The sequence below is a fragment of the Panthera leo genome, chromosome B2, assembly GCF_018350215.1.
Source record: "Panthera leo isolate Ple1 chromosome B2, P.leo_Ple1_pat1.1, whole genome shotgun sequence".
NCBI classification, from domain to species: domain Eukaryota; kingdom Metazoa; phylum Chordata; class Mammalia; order Carnivora; family Felidae; genus Panthera; species Panthera leo.
Window position 1 is genome coordinate 144013400 of NC_056683.1, and position 22238 is coordinate 144035637.

The window sequence follows — 22238 nt, forward strand, 5'->3', positions numbered from 1 at the left end:
ATATATTTTTAAAAGTCAGACGTACTTATGTTTAAAAGTAGAGCCTCTGAAGTCAGAAAGACCTAGGGACAGAGGCCCTTCTCTACCATTTATTGTCCTGTGTGACCCTAAACATTTCTTTCCTTTATTATTTTGTAAGGAAGAAATAATAAGGTGATGAGTATTTAACACAGTTTCTGGCATAGAGGAATCAATGATTTCCTTATAGAGTTATTATGCTTTATACGCAATAAAGTTCGATAGAAAAGTAAACTGACAGTGAAGCACCTTGGTAATGAAAGCAGTTCCCACTATTCTGGTAATAAATGTGAAAGTCCTTGTGAACTTGAGGACCTCCTAGGAAACGCCAGGCGTGTCCGCTCCCCTAACTGCTCTATGGAAAGGGATGCCTCACTTTGCTCGTGTATGTGAAGAGGTAACTCCATGGTCAATCCCCTCAGACCATCCAGTGCTCAGACCATCCAGAGCTCTGTGAATTGCCTGTCATGTTTATCATTCAATATCATGCCAGTAGAGGAGTCATTTGATTGATGTCGGAGTTTGATTTCCCACATGCCCATAATGGAGACGTTCCAAAGGAGACATATGTATATTTCCTCTTTGGAAACACGAAAAGGAATCAAGTGAACAGTCTCCAATGCAATCAGAACATTCAGTGGCTGCTGATCAATAAAGTTGAGAGTGAGTTGGTACCTATAAGCAATGACCCTCAAATAAGGGTTTGATCCTTCAAGTTGAATGATGTCTATCTGATCAAATTTCTTCCTGCGTATTTTCTGTCATGACAGCATCGATTATAAAAGCATTTTGTTATCCGCCATTTATTTTCTTTTCCATAGCTCTGAAGTTTTGTATTAAAAGAACGGGAAAGAATCAAATACTATCTTAGGACCCCCTACTATAGTCAAGGGAAACATCAAAAGCATGAGGCACACATCTGTCTGTGCTTCTGTGGGATCAGATGAAATATTTTTCCCTTAGGTGTACGACTTTCCAGAAGATGGCAGCAGTGATATATATGATCCAACCTCGGTGTGTTAAAAATAGTGTATCAAAAGAGTAAGGCGCCCCACGGGTGACCAGCCGCTGATCCATGCAAAATTGTTCTGACAAGACCGGAAGTGTGTTAGATTATAATGCACTAAAACACAATTTTGAAAAGAAGAAAGTCAGGTTGTTTCCTTTCAAGTACACATCTTAAAATCACAGAATCTCATGGTGGGAAGCAATCTTACACTATGCCATGCTCCAAATGTAAACAGACTGAGACAATCTTTTGCACATAACCTCCAAATGGCTAAAAAGAAATAATTATGAGGAAGCTGAATATAGCTCAGTGGCTGAATGCCTTTGTCTTTTTCAGATCCTATAGGAATCACGAAGGAGGGTTAAATAGTGCCATCTAGATTCCCGCAAAATACGGTGACATTGACCGTGCTCATCCCCCACATTAGTTTTGTTTTAGGTTTCCTACTACAAAAGGCCCTTACTTTCCTTGGTTTAATTTTCATTCATGGGGAGCTCTTAACCGAACTCTGAAAATTCCCTGTTCTTACATCACAGGATCTCATCCAGTACTGTGGTACCCATTCAATCTTTCTGACGTGCAGTGCCCTAATTCATACATCCACTGTGAGTACAATCTAGTGGAAAACTTTTTTTACCATCTGTCTCAGAACCAGGGACCTACTAGAGACGATGAGCTTGCAAGATGAAGGGACCATGTCCCCTCGTTGACCCTAATAAGGCTGACCTCCAAACCTCAAGTCAAAAGGGGCACTTCATCAGTTCTCCAGACAGTGGTGGGGGGGTGCCCTTGATGATGGCTGCTGGAAATTGACCTGTCCGATATATAATTATAGACCAAGATATTTAAACTGATTTCCTACTTCAAAATGTTTATAGTTTTTCAAAACCTAAAAATGTTTGTTGGCCTTTTATTTTACCCTTTCTTTAACAGCTTTATTGAGATAGAACTCACAGAGTCATGGGTTTTAAAAAGTAGTTTATATGGTTTTTGAGCGGATCATACGTGCACACAGCACCCACTCCAACGGTGCAACATGTATATGGTGAAGAGTAAGTCTCTCTTCCTCCTTGAGGCTACAATGCTCCTGGGAGATAATCGCTGTCACCTGTTTTTACCTTTCAGGAAATTTTTTACACATTATATTTGAAGGCAAAATGGCATATAAAATATCGCCTTATGTCTTGTGCTTTGCTCCTTGCTTTTGTTTATGACATTCACAGCCTGCCTTCCATCAGTGCATGTTGAACAGCTCCGCTCTTCCTAAGCAGCTGCACAGTGTTCTAGTTGATAGATGTACCTTCCTGCATCTAACCAGGCCCCTGACGACGACGGTTTAGGTCTTTTCCAATATTTTGCCATTATAAACAAAGCTGCAGGGAATGTCCTTCTCCGCAGGTCAGTTTGCACATGTGCAAGGAAATCTGTAGGCTACATTTCTAGAAGTGAAGTGGATGGGTCAAAGGGCATGTGGAGTTTAAATTTTGATGGCATTTGCACACCTGCCCTCTGTGGAAGATGAGGCCGGGGGTCGATGCCCAGCAGCGAGGTGTGTGAAAGCCTGCTCCCCGCCTCCCCTGCTCACTGTGTTACCGCTGACGACCGACCGTGGTCAAACAATGGCATGAGAAGGATCTCAAATAAACGCAGCATTTTTGCTAAGACCCTCTTTATCCATGTTGTATCACCACAGAGACAGGCTCCTGGCCAAATAACTAACCCCGAGTCACTTCTGAGTCTTGTCCATTTGGCTGAACCAGAGTCAGAAGTGGCCTGTGGTCCGTCCCCACCTGTCATTTCCCTGCTCCTGGTGCCCCAGCTCTGAGACTAGATGCACCCAGCCTGTCGTTTCCTTGTTCGCTCTGGCCCGAATGTGGTCCTTTGCTGGGAAAGGACTTTAAGTGGATGTGAGCTTGGTGACTTTACACTCTGACGGTCAACATCCTGGAGGTCCAGGTCAGAGAGAAGGAAACGGGAGACAAGGAAGCAACAGGCTTAGTAGCCAGGGCTGTGTTCCGGGCCTTCACTTTGAGCAGAATCGGCCCTCAGTGCTGCTCACCGGGCATGGCTTACAGCAGCAGTGGGCAGGGACCCTAGGGGGCCAGGACAACGTGATTTATGGCAGTGATGCTCTCCCAAATCCCTCCACTTCCTCCCCCTGCTGTAACCATCGTTCTGTAATCAACCACAGAACGATTCCTGTGATGATGGCCCTCACCCCCATCCACGGAATCTCCCGGCTCTGGCCTTCACATCATGGCTTACCATGTTTCCAAAGGGTAAAGCAGGATTTGGCCATGAGCTGGGACTCTTGTATTTATAATGTTCACACCATCCACGGTCATCTGGACAAACTCCTTGGAGGCACATTTCTGTATCGGACTGAAAATTCCCTTTAGCATCTTGCAAGGCCGGCTCAATTTTGCTTTAAAATCAGCATTTCCCAGACCTTATGGAGCATTTGGCTCCTTCCAGAAATGGAGCACTGGTCACAGAGTATCAAATTCAACACCACTTTCAAATATTGCCATTCATTAGTGGACCCATTCAAATATTGCCATTAATTAGTGAACATGTTTGAATATGGCCATTCATTAGTAAAATGCACAGCATATGCCTTCTAACATTTTTAACTGGTCTCTAATCCTTGTGACCTTATCATTTACAATCTGTAGCAAGGCACTAGACTTTGTAAAAACGATTACACTATGCCAGTCAAAATGTGAACTCCGAGCCATATGGCAATTTGAGCCCGATTTGTCCCATGTGCCTCTGGGCATCCTTCTGTTCTCTTAGCATAGCAGGGGGACCGAATGCTTTCCTTGAACACCTGGGCCTGACCCCAGGCAGCTTGGGTCAGGGTCAGTTTTGGGAAGGAGCCAGCCAATGATTCCCCTTTGGGAAGGAGCCAGCGAATCAATGATTCGCCCACCGATCTATCAACAGGAGGCTTCACTGTGCACCGAGCAGCTTCATAGGTGCCTCGTGAGCTTACCTGCTCCTGCCCCTCTCCCCCCAGCCTCAGCCAAAAAGTCGGGGTGCTTTTCTATTAAGAACCATCCTTTCCTTACACATTCCTCTATTAAAGGTTTGCCGCTCTGTGCGGAACTAGTCTCGCTTACCGCCTCTTCTACACTGAGAGGATTTGTGTCTTATTTATCTCTGTTTCCCCAAGATCCAGCGTCCGGAACCCGGGAGGCGATCAATGTCTGTTCTGCGCATGCCAGGTACCCAGCTCCGGTAGCTTGTAGCCGAGCTGGGGAGGCAATGCCTACGGAAAATGAAAGAGCTGGAGAAGAAGAGCCTACGATCTACGGTCCTGTGCTCAATTATTTGCAGGAAGCAGGTCTGTAGGGACTCGGAGACTCTGGGTACGTCGGGATCGGTGGGACTGGCCTTTGCTTTCCTGCCCTTTGAGCTCCTTTCTGTCCTCAGGCAGCGCTTCCCGACAGCATCTCCCACCTGTCTGCAGACAGCTTCTCAAAGTCTCTCCCCACCACCCCGTTCCCGGCCTCCGTCCTCACTGTTGGAGAAACAGAGCACTGGGGCAGCAGGGCAGAAATTCAGGGCCAACGGTGCAGCCAAGAGTGAGGGATGAAGGAGGTTGGAGCCCCCACTCAGTTCCCGGAGCAGACCCGCCGCCCACGTGGCCACACGTCTCGGGAGAGGCCTTCCCTCTTTGCCCGTGATCTTCACTCACATGCTCGGCACGGGCCCCTCATCCCCCCGGACGCTGAGCCTGCACCTGCCCGATGCGGGGAGGTCTCTCCTGCGCCCCCACAGCACGGGTCCACGTCTTGCTCACGCAGAACCCATGGCGGTGCAGCACTGTTACCCGCTTCTGCGCACGTTCTCCTCACTAGGCTGGAGGCCCCGTGCGGGCATAAATAGCTTAGCCCTATTCATCCTCCAGGGCCTGACGGAGCAGTTGTCACATGGCCGGGAATGGACCGACGTGTGCAGAATTAACAAGCAGGAGGAGCTAGAAAAGTCTACACTTCGGAGAAACACAAGGGCGGCGCAGTGTCGGGAAACCGAGCCCTGAGAATGCGGAGGAAGGAGACCAAGACCTTCAACGAGGGGGAGTTCTTTCGTGACCTTGGAGCCCACACTTTTGGTGCAATGACACGATTACTAGCCAAATTCGGAAGCTAAGTCCACAGGGCTGAGGGAGTGCAGAGGGCTTCACCACGGAGGGATCCGAACTGGTGCGAAAGCAGAAAAAGAAAACAAAAAGAGGCTATGAGATGCTAGAAAGAGAGGGCGTAGCAGTGGCAGGAACGCCCTGGAGCTGGTCAGGGCCGGGAGACCCAGACGCTGTCAGAGGACGGTGGCGGAAAGGAGGAGGGCTGGGTCTCCAGGCTCCTGGGAAGGTGGAATCCAGGGACAGCACCACGCTGGCGAGAAGACTGTCTGAAGGAGACCCCGCCTGTGCAATGCCAGCTGGTGATCCTCTGGAGTCAAGGGGAAGAGGGGGGTCGAGCAGACCCGGATTAGTCATTGTCGTCAGGAGATGACAGAGTTGAGAGAGGTCCAGCCACACTGAGGACCCCACTGATGTAACAGCGCTACCCTCCGGTTCCCTGACCAGCAGCATCAGCATCACCTGGGGCTAACGTGCTGAATCAGAATCTGCATTTCAGGGGTGCCAGGGTAAGCGTCTGACCCTGGATTTCAGCTTACGTCATGATCTCATGGTGCGTGGGTTCGAGCCCTGTGTTGGGCTTTACACTGCTGATAGCATGCGGAGCCTCCTTGGAATTCTCTCTCTCTCTCTCTCTCTCTCTTTCTGCCCTTCTCCCGCTCACATGTCGCTTTCTCTCCTTCTCTCTCAAAATAAATAAATAAACTTAAAAAAAATTAAAAAAGAAAAGAATCTGCACTTCAGCACAAACCCTGGCTCGTGCACACACAGAAGGTCAGAAGCACTGGTCTAGCCAGTACGCAAAACAAAAATTTACTGAGCACGCTCACTGTGTGTCCGGCAGCCCGTGGGTATAGAGAGGTGTAGAAGATATAATTCCCAGTCTTGTATGAGTCACCGTTGACCCCCCCCCCACCCCCTTTTCCTCCCTTCCTCTGCCCAGACCCCGTCCACTCGACAGGTGCTTATGGAGAATGTTCTGGAGCTGTGCTAGGTAGTGCGAGTGGTGAACATGTCAGTTATTCTTCTTGACCTCCTTGAGTTTATATTCCCTGTGTCATAATCGTTGTGGTGGGCGAGGCTCTGGGTGAATGAAGGGTATGAGCACGCACTACCCTGGGCAGTAATGCCTGGTCGCCAGGAGGAAGTGGAGGGTAAACCGAGGTCCAACCGAGTTCGGTCCAAACGATAGGCCCCCTAATAGTGCTAATTCCAAGTGTTTGAACAGTGCAAGCCCTGGAGTTGGAGGGGAAGGACGGCTCCTCTCGCTCAGCACCACTGGGTTGGAGTTGCTGAGTGAAGGGGAGGTGGTCCCAGGCGTGGGGTGGGGCTGGGGTGAGAGTGAGGGGAAGGGCTGGGAGCGGGGCTCTGTGGGCGGCTGCGGGACTCTGGGCGGGTGGCTGGGGCAGGAAGAGGGGACGAAGGGTGCAGGTGCAACCAGCCAGCGGTCAGACTGAGCCGGGCTGGGGGCCCGGGGAGCTGGAAGCCGTGTACGAGGTCAGGAGTGGGTGGTGGGAAAAAAACACTCATTTAGAAAATCAGTGTTTGATACTGTGAATGCGTTACCACTAAACCCCAGCTGGAATTGAATCTCCCAGTGGAATTCTGCAGCATTTTCGTCTCTTTAATTCTGAAACCATTGGCAAAAGGACACAGTCCGGGGGCACCCGGGTGGCTCAATTGGTTAAGCGTCTGACTCTTGATTTTGGCTCCGGTTGTGATCTCATGGTCGTGGGATCGAGCTTTATTTTTAAAGTTTATTTATTCATTTCTTTGACAGAGCTAGAGCCGGCGGGGGAGGAGCAGAGAGAGAGGGAGACGGAGAATTCCAAGCAGGCCCTGCACTGTCAGCACAGAGCCTGACACAGGGTTCTAACTCATGAACCGTGAGATCATGACCTGAGCTGAAACCAAGAGATGTACGCTTAACTGACTGAGCCACCCAGGTGCCCCAGGAGTAATTTTATATGTGCTTGTAGACACATGAAAAGGTACAAAAGAAACAGGTGAAATAAATATTTAACCCAATATATCCTAAAGAGTATTTTCAACACGTTATCAATATAAAAAGTGTTGTTATTTTCCGTTTTTTGTTTTCACCAAGTCTTTGGAATCTGGTGGGTTTTCTATAGTCATTTTGCATCTCAGTCTGGACCAGCTGCCTTCCAGGTGCTTGGCTGCCACACGTGGCTGGCCGCTACCACGCTGGACCGTGACGCTTTCGAACTTTCTAGGCTGAGGGCTACTGATGATGATGTAGACGGTCAGTTCAGGAACAACAGAACAAAAACAGCAGAACACCTTCAACATGGTCTACATAAGCAAGGCAAGGTGAGGTGGGGGACAAGGAGAAGATAAGAAAATGAAGAGGGTTCATGGAAAGAAATTCATATAATTTTTTCTTTAAAAAATTTTTTTAAAACATTATTTTTGAGAGAGAGAGAGAGAGAGAGAGAGAGAGAGACAGAGACAGAGCATGAGCAGGGGAGGGGCAGAGAGAGGGAGACACAGAATCTGAGGTAGGCTCCAGGCTCCGAGCCGTCAGCACAGAACCTGATGCGAGATTCGAACTCACAGACTGTGATATCATGATCTGAGCCGAAGTCGGACGCTTAACCAACTGAACCACCCCAGGTGCCCCAAAATTCATATATTTTTTCTACTGAGGGATGCTCTTTATTCTTGACCTTGGAAGACTGGCTTTGCATTATGATGTAAGAAAGAACCTACAGAAACAGAAAATCAGTTAAAGAAGAACGAGGTGTAACTGTCTCTGGTGATAATCCCCCTGTCACACACTGTGAGTTACTTGTTTAAAGAAAGCCCGAAGATCAGTACTGACCCAAGTTATCGCTGACTTTCCTGGTGTCACGGGCGCCTGCTTTACCTGCCTGCTCACCCTGTCAGATTGCATACCAGGGGCAGATAGCGTCCCACCATCGATCACCGCACAGGCTGCCGATCTGACTTGGGCACCAACAACCGTTTCTGAGTCTGTGATGCCATCCTTCACTTAAGTGATATCACGTGATGAACTGAACAAATAGAAAGTCACAGACACCTGCAATTCTAGTTATGTTAGTTTGACCCGGGATTGTTCGAGTCTTATAAGTTAGCCAAACACAGGATTTGCGTGAAGGACATTTGCTTTTTTATTTTTTAATTTTTTTTAATGTTTATTTATTTTTGAGAGAAAGACAGAGCACGAGCGGGGGAGGGCAGAGAGAGAGGGAGACACAGAATCCACAGCAGGCTCCAGGCTCCCAGCCGTCAGCACAGAGCCCGACGTGGGGCTCGAACTCACAAACCGTGAGATCATGACCTGAGCCGAAGTTGGATGCTCAACCGACTGAGCCCTCCAGGCCCCCCAAGGACATTTGCTTTTATGTGTGAAGTATCAAGCTGGAGCCCTGCGTGGAGAAGCCTCAGTCCCACATGATTTTAGCAAGAGGACTTTCATTTGTCATAGTTTAGACAGATCCTGGTGAGTTAAGTAAAGGGCCAGTGACCCCACAGCACCAAAGAGTTCATGGTAGGTACAAGCTTCCAGTTATAAAATAAATAAGTCAGGGGGATATAATATGCGGCCTGGTGACCTAACAGTTAATAATACGGTGTGCGTATTTGAAAGCCCCTGAGACGGTAGATCTTAGAAGTCCTCATCCGTAGGGGCAAAAACATTTTTTTGGAACTATACGTGGTGATGGATGTTAACTAGACTTACTTGGTGGTCATTGGGTCCCATATACAAACATGAAATCATTATGTTGTACACCTGAAACTAATATAATGTTCTATGTCAATTAACCTGAATTAAAAAAAAAAGAATGTATTTTGAAAGTTAGAATCATGGCTTGAATTTCACCCTTGAAGTTTGCACACACTAATGACAGAGGCTGAAACAAATCTCAGGCACTCCGATCCTTTCCATGTGTGAGTCATTACGTGCAGTCCTGGTGTGCCATTTGGATCTTGGAGGCCAGCCGTCCCCTATTTAAGGTTCTGCTGGACCTCGGGTGTTCTCTGCCCCAGGACTCCTGGCCTAAATCATTATTTACGACTATTCCAGCTCGAAGCTTACGAGGAGGGACGGAGAGGGAGGATCTGGATGTTCATTCACGCGCCAGTCTCCATGGAGCTAAGCCACTTAACACTTCTGTTTATGTTCTCAACACCTCTTCGAGAAAGTTCGCAGCCTGGGCGCATGATCATGGCGGGAACATTTCCCACATTATCGTCCCCTGATAGGTATCTGCGCCCTGACCATCAGACAATAGTGAGAGCTCACAACACTTAGAGAGCTGGTCCCCACGGAGTGGAGGAGCAGGCATCCCTGTCTTCCATCAAGGTGGGGCAAAGACAACTCAGGACAAGTGTTAGCATAAGATAACGCCGGCCTATGGGGGGTTTCGAGCAGAAGCCAAGCCAAGGGCCTTCGGGGACCTGAGAAATGTTATCTCTCAGCAACACACACCTTGCAGTGTCTGACTCAAGTGTAAAATCAAACCCAGACTTACAGGACTCTCTCCCTTCTAAGTTTTTTTTTTTTTTTTTTCCTCCTGATTTTATTGCTTTGCTAAGGAAGTAGAAAAAAGCTAATTAAGTGCAGCGAAAGATCAACTGCTAGACTCCCGAGTCTCAGGGCTGCTAAGATAACAGCAGATTGCAGGGGACAGAAATGAAATGTCATCGACGTTGCTGCCTCTTTACTGGTGGCTTTTTGTCCCAAAGCACAAGAGACCTTCATTAAGCCGAATAACAATGAATGGAGAAGCGTCAACCGTTCCCTTTGGGCGCCCCTCTCCTCCCTGTGGATTTGGTGGTGGAGGATGTTAGAGCCTTGGGGCCCCTGCAGAGCGGATCCATCATCTTTACAGTGGAAAGGCACCCCGTTTCTTCTGCCATTCTTACTCATGTTGGGACAAATATTATTCTGTATTTAAAAAAAATTGCCCAACACTTTGGATGATGCCGAGCATAATGGACATTTAGTGAGTATTTTTAGGGGTGATTATAATGATCTAATACCTTATTATTTGAAATTCTAGTTCTGTCTGTAAGTAGAATCAAATTTTCAAGAGGCTAATAGCTCATAAAGGAACCTTTGCTATGATCCTGTGGAGGGAAGGCAGACTGCTCACCGGGTCGGTTGTTGGCTTGAATGGAATCACTCGTCCATTCCAAGAGCATTTTCTGGGAGGCTGTGCCACACAGGGCAGTGTGGGACCCACGGAAAGGGTGCAGAGAAAAGGGCCGGCAGGCCTCTGGTAGGCTGGGTCTCTGCAGAGCCACAGTCACGGCTTCTCCTCGTGAGTGTCCCCCGTGGCCCTCCCTTCCCCAGCTAACCCGTAATAGTGGGACTTTGATTCTCAACTAGGAACTTACTTTGGACAGACTTCCCTTACCTCTAGCCTGGGTTTGCTGCTCTCCTGGCATGCTCACCAGTCTGAATCTCACCCTAACCTCATTCCCCTCACCTGTGCTGGGTGTGTCCTTATCCGTCATACCCTCCAGACCCAAGTTTCTTGAGGGTGGGGACATAGCAATCCCCACCCGTGCGTCTTGAGTGCCGCTAACCCCAGCATTTGGCCCTGTATGCGTAATAGAGGGTGACGCAAGGGGGCAGGTGAAGAGAGAACAGAGACCGACTCAGACAAGTGCACTATAGACCGCCACAGACTAGGGAGTGGTTTGCTCCCTCCAGGAGTCTGGCCAAACTCCCCAGCCTGGGTGACACTTCCAGGCTTGAAGGGCAAACTGGATTAAGTGAGACGAGAATAGGACAGTCCTACAAACTAAGCTTGAATATGGTTTCCTGTCTCAGCGACCCCGACGGCCTCAGCCAATTAGTTGAGATCCAGAATTAAGATAACAAAATACACCAAGGTTTCCCCGTTTCCATGACCTGTAATTATACATTTCTATGACTCCGTGTTCAGAAAGGCTTTCCTGTAGAGAAACCTACCACGGTGTGTATTACTCCCTGCAGACGACATGAGTCGCAGCAAAATTCCTTCATTAGCAGGCGCTGCGTCTAAGCAGTGAGATGCTCATTCCAAACAAGCCACGGAAAGGCGCGGATGGCCACACCTTCTCCTTTATTGTTCTGCAAAACCTGACACCCTCCTCTTTCAGTCAGCAGCAACAGACTCCTCCTGAAAACTGTAAGAGTGCAAGGTTGTATTTACGAGGCTGGCTTTCCAGCAGAAAAGTATAATCTCCTCCTCGGATTCTTTTTTTTTTTTTTTTTTTCCTTTTCTTTTTAAAGGAACTGATTCTTCTATTCGGATGGTTTGACATAGGTTTATTATTTTTTATTTTCATCGAAGGCAGCAAGACTGACTAAATGATAAAGTTGCTTCTTACCAGCTCCTTCAGCTCGAAGGCTCTTTGCCCAGAATACTGATTTACGTCCCCAGGCATCTCACAGATCTGTAGTTACTACAGTCCAAGAATCAGCCGCTAAGGGTGAAACGGACTTGGTCACACAATGACAAGATTTACGGTGGGGTTTGGGGGGGAAAGGACTTTAATTGCCATTTGTTGCCCTGTGGTCATGTACCTCTTTTTCCAGATTGCTGTTTGTTTGTGGCAGGTGAATTTGCCACGGGACTTTAGTGTGAAGCGGGTCCCCCACGATCAGTGTCTACGGCCGGGTTCTGGAATGTGTGCTGGAACCAAGGGCCCTTGAGGGCTCACAGCCAGGCAGGCTCATGTTCCGAGTTTCACGTCCTGTGGGGTAATTTAGCTGTCGCGTGTTTAGCGACAACAGGGGACCAGGCACACGATAAGCCGCAAATCTACACCTGTTGCTTTCAATATGGCAGTTACAAGAGTGGATTTTTTAAAGTGGACTTTTGATCCTATGAGTTTTGAAAACTACACTGTATTTTGCTGAAGGAGGATAAGTTAGTCTCAAGAATTAAAATAAGGTTCATGTTGGTAATAAACCCACTAACTAAAGAAGCTAATGAACTGTCTGTGTACAGGAATGACCCTTACGACCCCTTGATTTAATTTTTTCCTCATAAATATCTGTGATTTGATTTGACACAATTCTGGCATTTACAATGAAATCTTCCCATTTAGTGTCTAATTTTCTATTTTATTTTATGTTATAAAGTTTAACTTGGTGCTTTCTGAAAGGAAGCTTCACATTTTTGCGATTTCTCAAATCCATCAAAACCGTAGGGTGGGCGGCTTCCAAGTTCTTCTCTTGGAGCGAGATGTCAGATTTAATGCTTCAATCACTGTGACTTGATGGGAACATCTTAGTCTGCTCTTCTGATCTGTGACCTGAGCCATGTTTGAGTAGTGCCTTCCACATCATGACAAAGTGGCTTCTCAGTCGGTATTAGCTCGAACGGAATGCCTGTTAGGCTAATGGCAATACATTGCCTTTCAATCAGCAATTTCCAAACTCCTTTATCCCCAGTAATTTCCATTCCGCTCACATGAGATGGATTCTTCTCCCTCCGGGTTCAGGGACCAGCAATGTTGAAATGCAAGTACAACTTGCTTCTGCCAATCTGTGCGATGCCATCACCACAATTTGGAATTTACAAATTTGTAATCACTCCTCAGGCAATGAACCCTGGTGTCAACACAATTACATCATCTCCAAAGAATGTGGGAATGCAGCTGGAACTAAGGAAGAATGTTCGGGCACTTACAGGTGAGTGCAAAACTCTGCACTGTGTTGGAGACATTATGTGTACTGGCCAAGCAAGGCTTTAGGTTTGTTTGATATTTTTTAATAAAATAGAACTTTAGAGGAATTTGGGATTTAACTTTAAGATTAAGATTAATTGAAAATTAGAAATCTTAAAGTATTTATTTATTTATTTTGAGAGAGAGGAAGCATGAGCAGGGAGGGGCAGAGAGCGAGGGAGACAGAATCCCAAGCAGGCTCTGCATTATCAGCACCAAGCCTCATTCAGGGCTCGAACCCACGAACTGTGAGATCGCGACTTGAGCCGAAATCAAGAGTCGGACGCTTAACCGACTGAGCCACCCAGGCACCCCAAGACTAATTTAACATAAATGATATTAACTTCAAAGTTTCTATAATGAGTATGCTATATCTGTCATTAAAATTTCTTTATGTTTTCATAAATATGATTTCACAATTTTTTGCATGGAAACTCAAAGTCATGCCAAAATTATTACAATTATCACAAGACACAGTAATTGTAACAAATTATGAGTGAGGCATAAATACAGAAATGTGCTGGCCTGATGAACAAGAAATAACAGTGCTTATCGTCTGGCAAAGGCGAGAGAGGACAGGGGTGGGGAAGTCACCAGCCCCTCTGAGTGCAGGAAGGCCACTCGTGGCACCACTGTTTTCTGGGAGGTGACTTCACACCCTGGGTGGCTTAATTCCACGATGACGCTAATTGTAGAAAGCACCTTCCATCTCATAACAGCTTGACAGAAGAAAGAAAAAAAATCCACTGCCATTATCCACATTGACTTTGACTTAAAACATTAGCCTGAATTCAGAAATGTTAAAATCCATAAAGATGTGCTTCTTGGAAAGGAGGAAACGTTTGCATGCCTTAAAAACATGCACATACTCTGACCCTCAAATCTGTTCCAGGAATCCTTTCTAGAAAGAAGTAAGAAATGTAGGAAAAATGAGGCCACAGGAAGAGTGTCACTATTCGTAGGATAAATACTTAAATAAACCATGCCAGGGCCTCCTGAATGGATGTTAGGTCACCGTTAAGCACGGTGGAGAAATGCAAAGATATTTGCGACGTGTGTTAAGGGGAGAAAACTGCTAACACAGCACATCTGTATGGACCCATTTCTGTTTAAAAAATGTGTGTGTGTGTGTGTGTGTGTGTGCCTGAGAAGGGCATCCAGAAGGTTTCTACAGCAGTGAGTCAAAAACCCCACCTCTGACTATGCGGGATTGTGGTTGCTTTCTTTTTATTCCCCTTCAGTGTTTCTATAATTTTCTGACATGTTTATGATGAGCATGCATTGCTTTCGTAATACTCAACCATCTTTCGGTTTTCATTGGACAAAAGTATTTAAATTTTTTTAATGTTTATTCATTTTTGAGAGAGAGAGAGAGAGAGAGAGTGTGAGTGGAGGAGGGGCAGAGAAAGAAGGAGACACAGAATCCAAAGCAGCTCCAGGCTCTGAGCTGTCAGCACAGAGCCCGACGTGGGGCTGGAACCCACCAGCCGTGAGATCTGAACCTGAGCTGAAGTAGGACGCTTAACTGATGAGCCACCCAGGTGCCTCGGGACAAAGGTATTTTGGGTGAGTTCATAGGCTGGACTGTTCCTGGACCAACATGGCTGAGGGCTGATGAGCACAGACATCCCCCCCGCCCCGCCCCCACACCGGTCAGAGGGTCAGCAACACTGTGGACAGATGCATATTGAATACAGGAAGGATCTGAAGAGGGAAGAGAGACCTGCATGGATGCTTCTGGCATAATGACAGCATAAATGGCATTTTTGTACACACAAAACATCACTCGAATCATCCACAGAGGTTCAGAAAGAATCCAGATCTAATTCACCACGACACCTCCTTCCTTGCTTTATTGAAATACGGTATTAAGAAATGGCAAAAGAAGTCCAAAATGGAGAGGCCTTGCCCATCATGGTTCATAAACAAGTCTTGCAGATGCCGTATTGGAAAAGTCAATTTTTCAAACACTGCGGTTGTGTGGTTGAGAATAGCCTTCAATACTACAAGCATTTTGGACAGAAAATCTCTCGGACTATTAGACCATTATGTGTTCTCTAATGTGCCAGGTTATAATGACTGTATGGCTCCCAGAGTGGCATCTTCAAGAATAAATTACCAAATGGCACATACCACACTACTAAATACATCGAAGCGGGGAGGCACCCAGAGTTTTTGGTGTGGCACATTTCCAGGAGCATAGACAGTGACTTTCGTCCTGGAAGTGCTTTTCAGTTCAAAGGAGAGTTGTGTGCTTGCTGGATATTTTTAGACTGCCAGAAGGTTCCATGGAATCACATAAGGCTGTCACTATAAAAATGAAAGCAAGCCCCAACCTTGGTTTGATACTTTGTAATAGATAGCAATCCGTGGAATCAGAATTTAAAACCCTATTTGAAATCACGTGTTGCAAACCTAGTTCTCTTTCACAATCTGATCCGCATTACCCCGCCACCTTCAGACCTGCTTAAAGAAGCACACATTCTTGAAGGCAGTTTGCTTTTTTTTTTTTTTTATCACCAAGTTTCTTGCAGTTCCCTTAGATCAATAGAACTGCAATGTATCTATATAAATCCGAGTAGCAGATCCATTCTCATAAAGTTTACCCTTGTCTTGCTTTTCAGCTGAGAAGCAGAACTGAAAAATATTTCAGAGAGTATTAGAAACGGGAAGATTAAATTCTGTCTTATGTGGATCATGACTTCACGTGCTAAGCCGGGCACCAATGTTCTTTTTGGCTCCTGGGTCAGGATGAAAAGGATCATGGGTGTAGGCGCGGAGCTCCCGTGCACCTGCTGAGTCAGCAACTTGGCGCCTTGAGTGCTGGCTATCCTCCAAGAGGAGGACGGAGAAGATGTCTGGCATCCAGTACCAGGAGTGGCGAAGGTCTGGGGCAGGCACACGGGCAGGGAATCTGAGAGTGAGTGTGAGTGGGTGTGTGAATATTAGTGAGTGTGTCTCACTTGGGGGCAGCGTGTGGGTCTGATGGAGGCATGGCTGCTCCAAATGTTTGTGTAAGTGGCACAGGCCAAGTGGCAGCTGGTAGCCCTCGTTCCGGAGTAGGTGGCCTGCTGGTCCCCTCTGGTCATGTGTCTGGAAATGGTGGCCAGTGTCGCTGCTGTTCCAAGTTCGGCTTTCGCCTGTAAGACCCACTTCTTTGTCAGCTCTGTCCTGGCCTGGCAGAGGTACCTACGACCCCCTAGCTGTGATCAGCTGTGCTCGGCCGTGGTCACTAAGACCAGGGGCCCCTGGGTGAACTGTGGGCTGCCAGTTTGAGCCTTCAAGCCCGCACAGCACTCGTGGCTGCCTAACGCCCTGCTTCTGGGCTGATGCTCCAAGGAGACTGGGGTCCAAGCCGGCCAGATGCTCCTCAACGAGATGGGAACAGGGAGCAATTTCCTGCACTCTGGCTCCCTGGCTCGCGTCAGGGCCACACGGTTGATTACGAGGAAGCAGACGGAGCTGAGGAGGTACCAGGAAGGTGGGGAGGAGGACTTGGTAGCTGCGAGGACCAGGAGGAAGTGCCATTTGAGATACATCACCTCGTCTCATGAACGTGGTACCTGAGGGGTCTAGATGCCAGATGCCAGGAGCACCAAGTACAGAAAGTTCATCAAGGAGGTGATGGAATGTTTCATCCTGAGAAGGATTTGAGACTCCTTACACCAAAGCCAGACAGAGCAACTTATCTATCACCCACACGTAAGAATTGGAGGAGGGGCCGTGTGATGGCTTCATGGCGGTCATAAATTCTGGTGGCCGGCGGGTGGGGCCTCTTCGTCTGAAACCATTTCCTCCCATGAAAGAAGGCAGCGCACACGTATGCTGCCTCCCCTTAGCTGATTTTACCGTGCAGATCGATAAGTTAATACTGTAAGCAATAATATAAACCATTGCTGTCTTTCAAGGACACTTGTAAGCTCTCTTTTCACCATGAGGTCAGATTTATTACCTCTGTTTTGTTGATGAGACCCCAGAGACCCTGTTTAAGAGGGTCTGGGCACCATGGCAACAAGCATAACCAGAGAGGTAAATGTAAGGGCCGTCTGCGAGAGCTTCAAGTGGCGTAGCTCGTGGCCTGGGAACACATTCGTTTGTTCATTCATTCATTCATTCAATGTATGCTTATTAAGCAACAGCTATGTCATTCCTGTGATTTGTACAAAGATAGAATGGTGATCTGTCGTCTGTGTCTGCCTCACTCAGCGTCTTGTCGGATGGGCTAGAACACTCACTACTCACCACACTCACACAACACTACAGGACTAGAACATCTGAGGATTCAACTTTGTGCTGACTCCTGTGGAAACTGCATTACCTTTTCCAAACATCTAAATAGCACAGGAGGCCTGGTTCTGAGAAGGCCTTAGGAGAGGACTGCGTATTGGGCAGTGTTGCCCTTCATTTTTGGAAACCAGCTGTGCCTCCTGCATGGGGGCCTCCAAAGGATGACCTGGGAGGTCTGTGCCAGACCTTCCCTGGCCCACGGACAGGGCCCTGCCCTCCTTCTCTTCCCCCTTCTCTGCTCAAGTCTCCTTCCATTAGGAGAAAGGCCACTGGAGATTCATAAAGATACGTATTGTAGTAAAGGGGATGATGGTTTTAGCAATTCATCAGCACATCAACGTAGGTTAACTGAATGATTTGCAGAAGGCTGGGGGTGCGGCCAGCTGAGGGTGGAGCCCAAGGTGGGGGTGTTCCAGTGGGGGCTGGGGGGGGAAGGTGGGAACCGGGCAGGTTCAGGTACAGCACAGGGTGGGCTGGGGGGTGGCGAGAAAACCTTGGACAGTGGGGCTGGCACGAAGGGGCCGGACAAGGGAAGTCCACACTAGGACAGGGCCATGTTGGTCCCTACATGGATGGGCCACGGAGGGTAGTGGCTTTCCATCAATCGCATCCATGTTAGTCAGGCTGAGAAGGGAGACCTGTGTCATTCCTGGGGACAAGGGTAATGTCAGACACATGAGCTGTCCAATCACCCCAGCTCTGAGGAAGTTGATTCCAGGGTGTAATTTGTAGTGAAAAGGCAAACCGCCCAGAGAGGAAGGCATTTGCAGCATGAGGCAGGCAGGTAGGCCGCAGGCACCCCTCCCTCTCTCGTGTCTCTCCCTCCTGCTGTCTTCAGAGGAATCTGGGAGGAACTAACGAGGCTGAGGTAGGAAAAGGAGACAGATCCCCAAAGGGAGGGTAAAGAAAGAGATAAGGGAGGGAAAGTTAGCCCCTCTGAGGCACTTTGTCAGGGGCCAGGTGGGGAGGGCAAATGAGGGTGGGGTATCGGTGAGATGTCCCTCCGCAGGGCTCTCTTTCCGGGCCCTAAATGCCTCTCTGGAGCACACACTGTTCATTTTGCTCCAGAATGCTGCGGGAGCAGGCGGAGGCCCCACAGTAGGTTCTGGGTCTCTGCACGCTTCACAGAAGAGGTTCTCTCCAGAACTCTCTCCCAAACATCATAGCCGTGCACCTGGCGCGTCCCTTCTGCACGTGGCTGGGACTGCCTCACCTGCGGTGTTCAGGGTCTGGCTATGTCTCTGTCTTTAGTCCTGAGATTCCCAGATTCTGTTTACATTGACCTGAGTCCTGTTCGAGTGTGCCGACTGCCCGAGACAGTCCTGGGCAGCTATCCATAGCTTCTGCTCAAACACACCGAAGAGCAAAATACTCCTCTGAAATGTTCTCCAAACTCCTCTTTGAGGCAAAGAACTGGGTGTGAAAATCTTAGTTAAAAGACTAGCTGCATAATTATTTATTAACTTCTGGCTTTTGGACTAAGACTTGTTTTAAAAAGTAGAAGTCAATTTGGCCTTTTGTCTTGTCTTGTCAAACGGCGCTCTCCTCAGTATTTCCTATCTGCTTCGCCTACTGTGACTATGGCTTCTGTTGTGGAGTGGGCAATCTCTCTCTGGTGACAGGCGAGGCTCAGGAGGTATGAAAGGCACATTCATCTCCCCAGAGGATGGTCTCTGTGCAGCAGGGTGGTGGCAGAGCCCAGCCACATGACGACGCCTCCATTGGCAAAGACTATATATACTTGGACTGGAAATTAATGGGTTTGCATTTTGAGTACCGACTCTTATCATTTGCAGGAAATGAAGCTTCTTTTGAAAAGGAGTTGGCATGTGAGCAATTTACTTTCTTCGACCTAAACACGGTTGGCAGCTCCTCTGAGGGAAGGGCCATTGTGCAGAGGCACGGAAGTCACCGTCACCGTGTGATCTGTTTTTCACATCACAGCAGGTGCAGGCTGACTTACTGTGAATGAGCAGCAAACACGGAGCAACCGGAAGACAAAGATCTGTGGTCCATCTGCGGGACAGGTGGCTCCCAGAAAACCTCAGGAAGGGCGTGGCTAAGTAACTCAACAAAACGATGCCTGAAAGGACACACACACACACACACACACACACAAATGACACCTCCTCAGTGCCAGGGAAGTCTTCATTCCTCACAGAAACCATTTGTGTAGGTAGGCTTACTCGTTTTCTTCTTCCTCTTCCAACTCCTCCTTCTTCTTCTTCCTCTTCTTCTCCTCCTCCTTCTCCTTCTTCTTCCCTTCTTCTTCCTCTTCCTCCTCCTCCACCTCCTCCCCCTCCTTCTTCTTCAAAACTTTATTTCTAAGTAACCGTTACACCCAATGTGGGACTTAATCCCACAACCCCAAGAACAAGAGCCTCAGGTTCCACCCACTGAGCTAGCCAGATACCCATTACTCATTTTCTTCTTAAACTTGTTTTCTAGGTGTGGGGAGTGGAATCGCAGAGATTATGAGCCAGTTGAAGATCTACAGATAGTATGTGATTTTGGTGAGACTCACACCAGGTTTGAGAGACTTGGTATTAATGACAACGATGATGATACTAACGCCTATTGGGCTCTCACTAAGCAGCAAGCCCTGGGACGAGCACGTTACGTAAATCAATGTAGCGAGTCCTCAGATTCTGTGGTGCCATTATTGTCTCCAGCTGCAGGTGAGGAACCTCAAGATCGTGGAGGTGTCTTCATGCTTCTTCGCTCACACCCTGCATTTGATCCTTTGGGAAATGCTGCTTCCCCTGGGCTCTAAGCCACGGTCACGCCTTGCTCAGCTACCATGAGAGTCCACTGTCGCCTCTAGACCTGGACCCAGACAGCAGCTGGAGCAGCTTTCTTCAAATGTCAAGTCCGATTCCACCACTCCTGCTCAAAATCTCTGTATTTCTGTCAGTAACAGACAGACGTCCTTAGCTGGTCCCCCTGCCTGCTTCCCTTCTCCCTGTGTTGTCTACTTTAGCCACATTGCCATTCTTGCTGTTCTAGAAGATGCCACAGGCTTCAGCCTAGCTGCTCCCTTGGCTTGGAATGCCCTGGAACCCACAGATACCCACTCGGCTAAATCCCTCCCCATCCTATCTTTGCTCAAATCATACCTTCTCAGTGAAGTTCATTGTGATCACCTGACTCCATGCTGAAACCGCCTTTCCTAGCTTGGCCCTTCTCCTCACAGCCTACCATTTCCCTTCTCATAGTGAGTGCCATGCTCCGACACAGGGGCAGTTAGGACTTTATAACCTTTTATTGGTGCAAAGCCACACACTCCGTTGTGTTTTGCTATGGCGGCTCTCACACGACAAGGGAAGAGTTGAGTCGTGCAACAGAGACCAGTGGCCTCAAGTCCAAAATATTTACTATCTGAACCTTACAGAAAAAGTTTGCCAGTGCTGCATTAACATCTGGACAATTTAATTATTTACGGGGCTTCTTGTTCTTGGACTGATGTTAAGTCATGAGGGCCAGGATCTTTGCTTCTTTTGGTTACTAATGCATCCCCAATACCTAGAACACAGATGGCACCCAATGCATATTTGTTCAATCAAGGCATGAATGAGGCCAGAGTCATTAAACACTCACCCAAAGTCACTCTGGTGACCAGCCAGGCGCTCTTGGTGTCCAAATTCAAACCGAGACAGACTGACGGAAATTGAAACATGCTCTTATTCAGTACCCCTTCCTCTCTACCCAAGCCCACCAGTGCCTGCTGCTTCATAAGAGACAAGCTTTCCTTAGGAGCTCCTAACAGTCAGATAGGAAAAAAATACATGCTGCCTATTAGCTCTTAATCTTATCAACATAAGCAAAAAAGAATGACCTGTATTTCTAAGCAGAAAAAAGACGAATTGCTTCTAGACAAGTCCTGGAGATTTAGAGCTCCTTTTAGCATCTGGCGGGGCTGGCTGAGGGCTTGGATCAATTATTTTGTGCCATGACTGCTCTGGTGGGTCAACGCTGTTATACCTACATTTACCACCCATCTGTCCTGCCCAGAGGCCTTTTCTCCTTGGGACCTCCCTGTCTAGATGTCCAGCAGGCCCTGTAAATGGAGGATTGAAGGCTTTGCAGAGAGGTCAGGATGTAAGATTTGGTGTGGGAGGCCATCTGTATGCAAGTGGTTAAGGCTGTGGGATAGGGTGAGCAAGAAAGAGAAGGAAGACAGAGGAGAGAGCCTGGAGGGGGGAGAGAGTCAAGGAAGAAGAGTGAAGTGTGGTTGTGCTCACTCCTATGAGCCTAGAGGGCTGATGGCCCATTGCTTTCTCTAGACCCTGGTCGAGAGTGAGGATAGGACTTGCCTGTGGGTCTAAAGTTTAGGCGACTGGTTCTTGATGGTCACTGATCCAATGACTTTAGGGCCATATTTCACTTATTTAATTTCTGACATAAAATGTATAAATTTATCTTCCCACACAGCTCTGAGAATGAGATCTGTGTCTTATAAGGAGGAAGAAAAAAGGAGCCTGTGTTTGTTACTCACCAGGCCCTGGGCTGGGGGTAACATATCTTCTGTCTCCTGTAACTTTAACCGTCCTGCAAGTCAGACATTTTTACAGATGTGAAAACTCAGGTAATAGCTTTCACAACATGGTGTCAGAGATTTGGGCTTTCCATTACTCATCCCTCCTGCCCGCCTTGGGCGTTAACCTCTACACACAGGGAATGAAATTGGACAAAAATACAGGCTTTGGTAAGTCAACAATGTCCAACAATTCCCCAAGTGCAGGGCCCCAGGCAAACCTGAGCTGGAGGAATGAAGTCTGACTTACTTTGCATTCCAGGCCCGGGCTTGCTTTAGAGCTGGAGTCAGTGACCCACCCCCGGTGACAGTGACACCAGGGAGCCTGCCTCACTTGCTTTTCATGGGGATTTGGACCTGGGTGAGTCTGAGCCCCCTGGCCATCCTTTCTCTACTCTTCATGCTCTGTGGCACCAGACATGAGATTACAGTGTGACCCCCCTGCCCCCGCCGCCGCCCTACAGCCAGCATGGTGTTGTCTTCTCTGAACTTGATTATCCTAACGAAAACTTTCAGGATGAAACTGTCAGTCAAGT

At 47.8% G+C, this 22238-nt stretch overlaps 1 protein-coding gene and 1 long non-coding RNA gene across 3 annotated transcripts in view; both read right to left on the bottom strand.

Moving 5' to 3' along the window:
• Nucleotides 1-22238, bottom strand: part of PRKN (parkin RBR E3 ubiquitin protein ligase) — a 1339251-nt gene that overhangs the window by 43874 nt on the left and 1273139 nt on the right. The window lies entirely within an intron of this gene.
• On the bottom strand, nt 7230-7785 carry LOC122220581. The gene is made up of 2 exons (XR_006202939.1): nt 7747-7785; nt 7230-7484 (listed from the first exon to the last, which is right to left on the bottom strand). It is a non-coding gene; the product is annotated as an uncharacterized LOC122220581 (long non-coding RNA).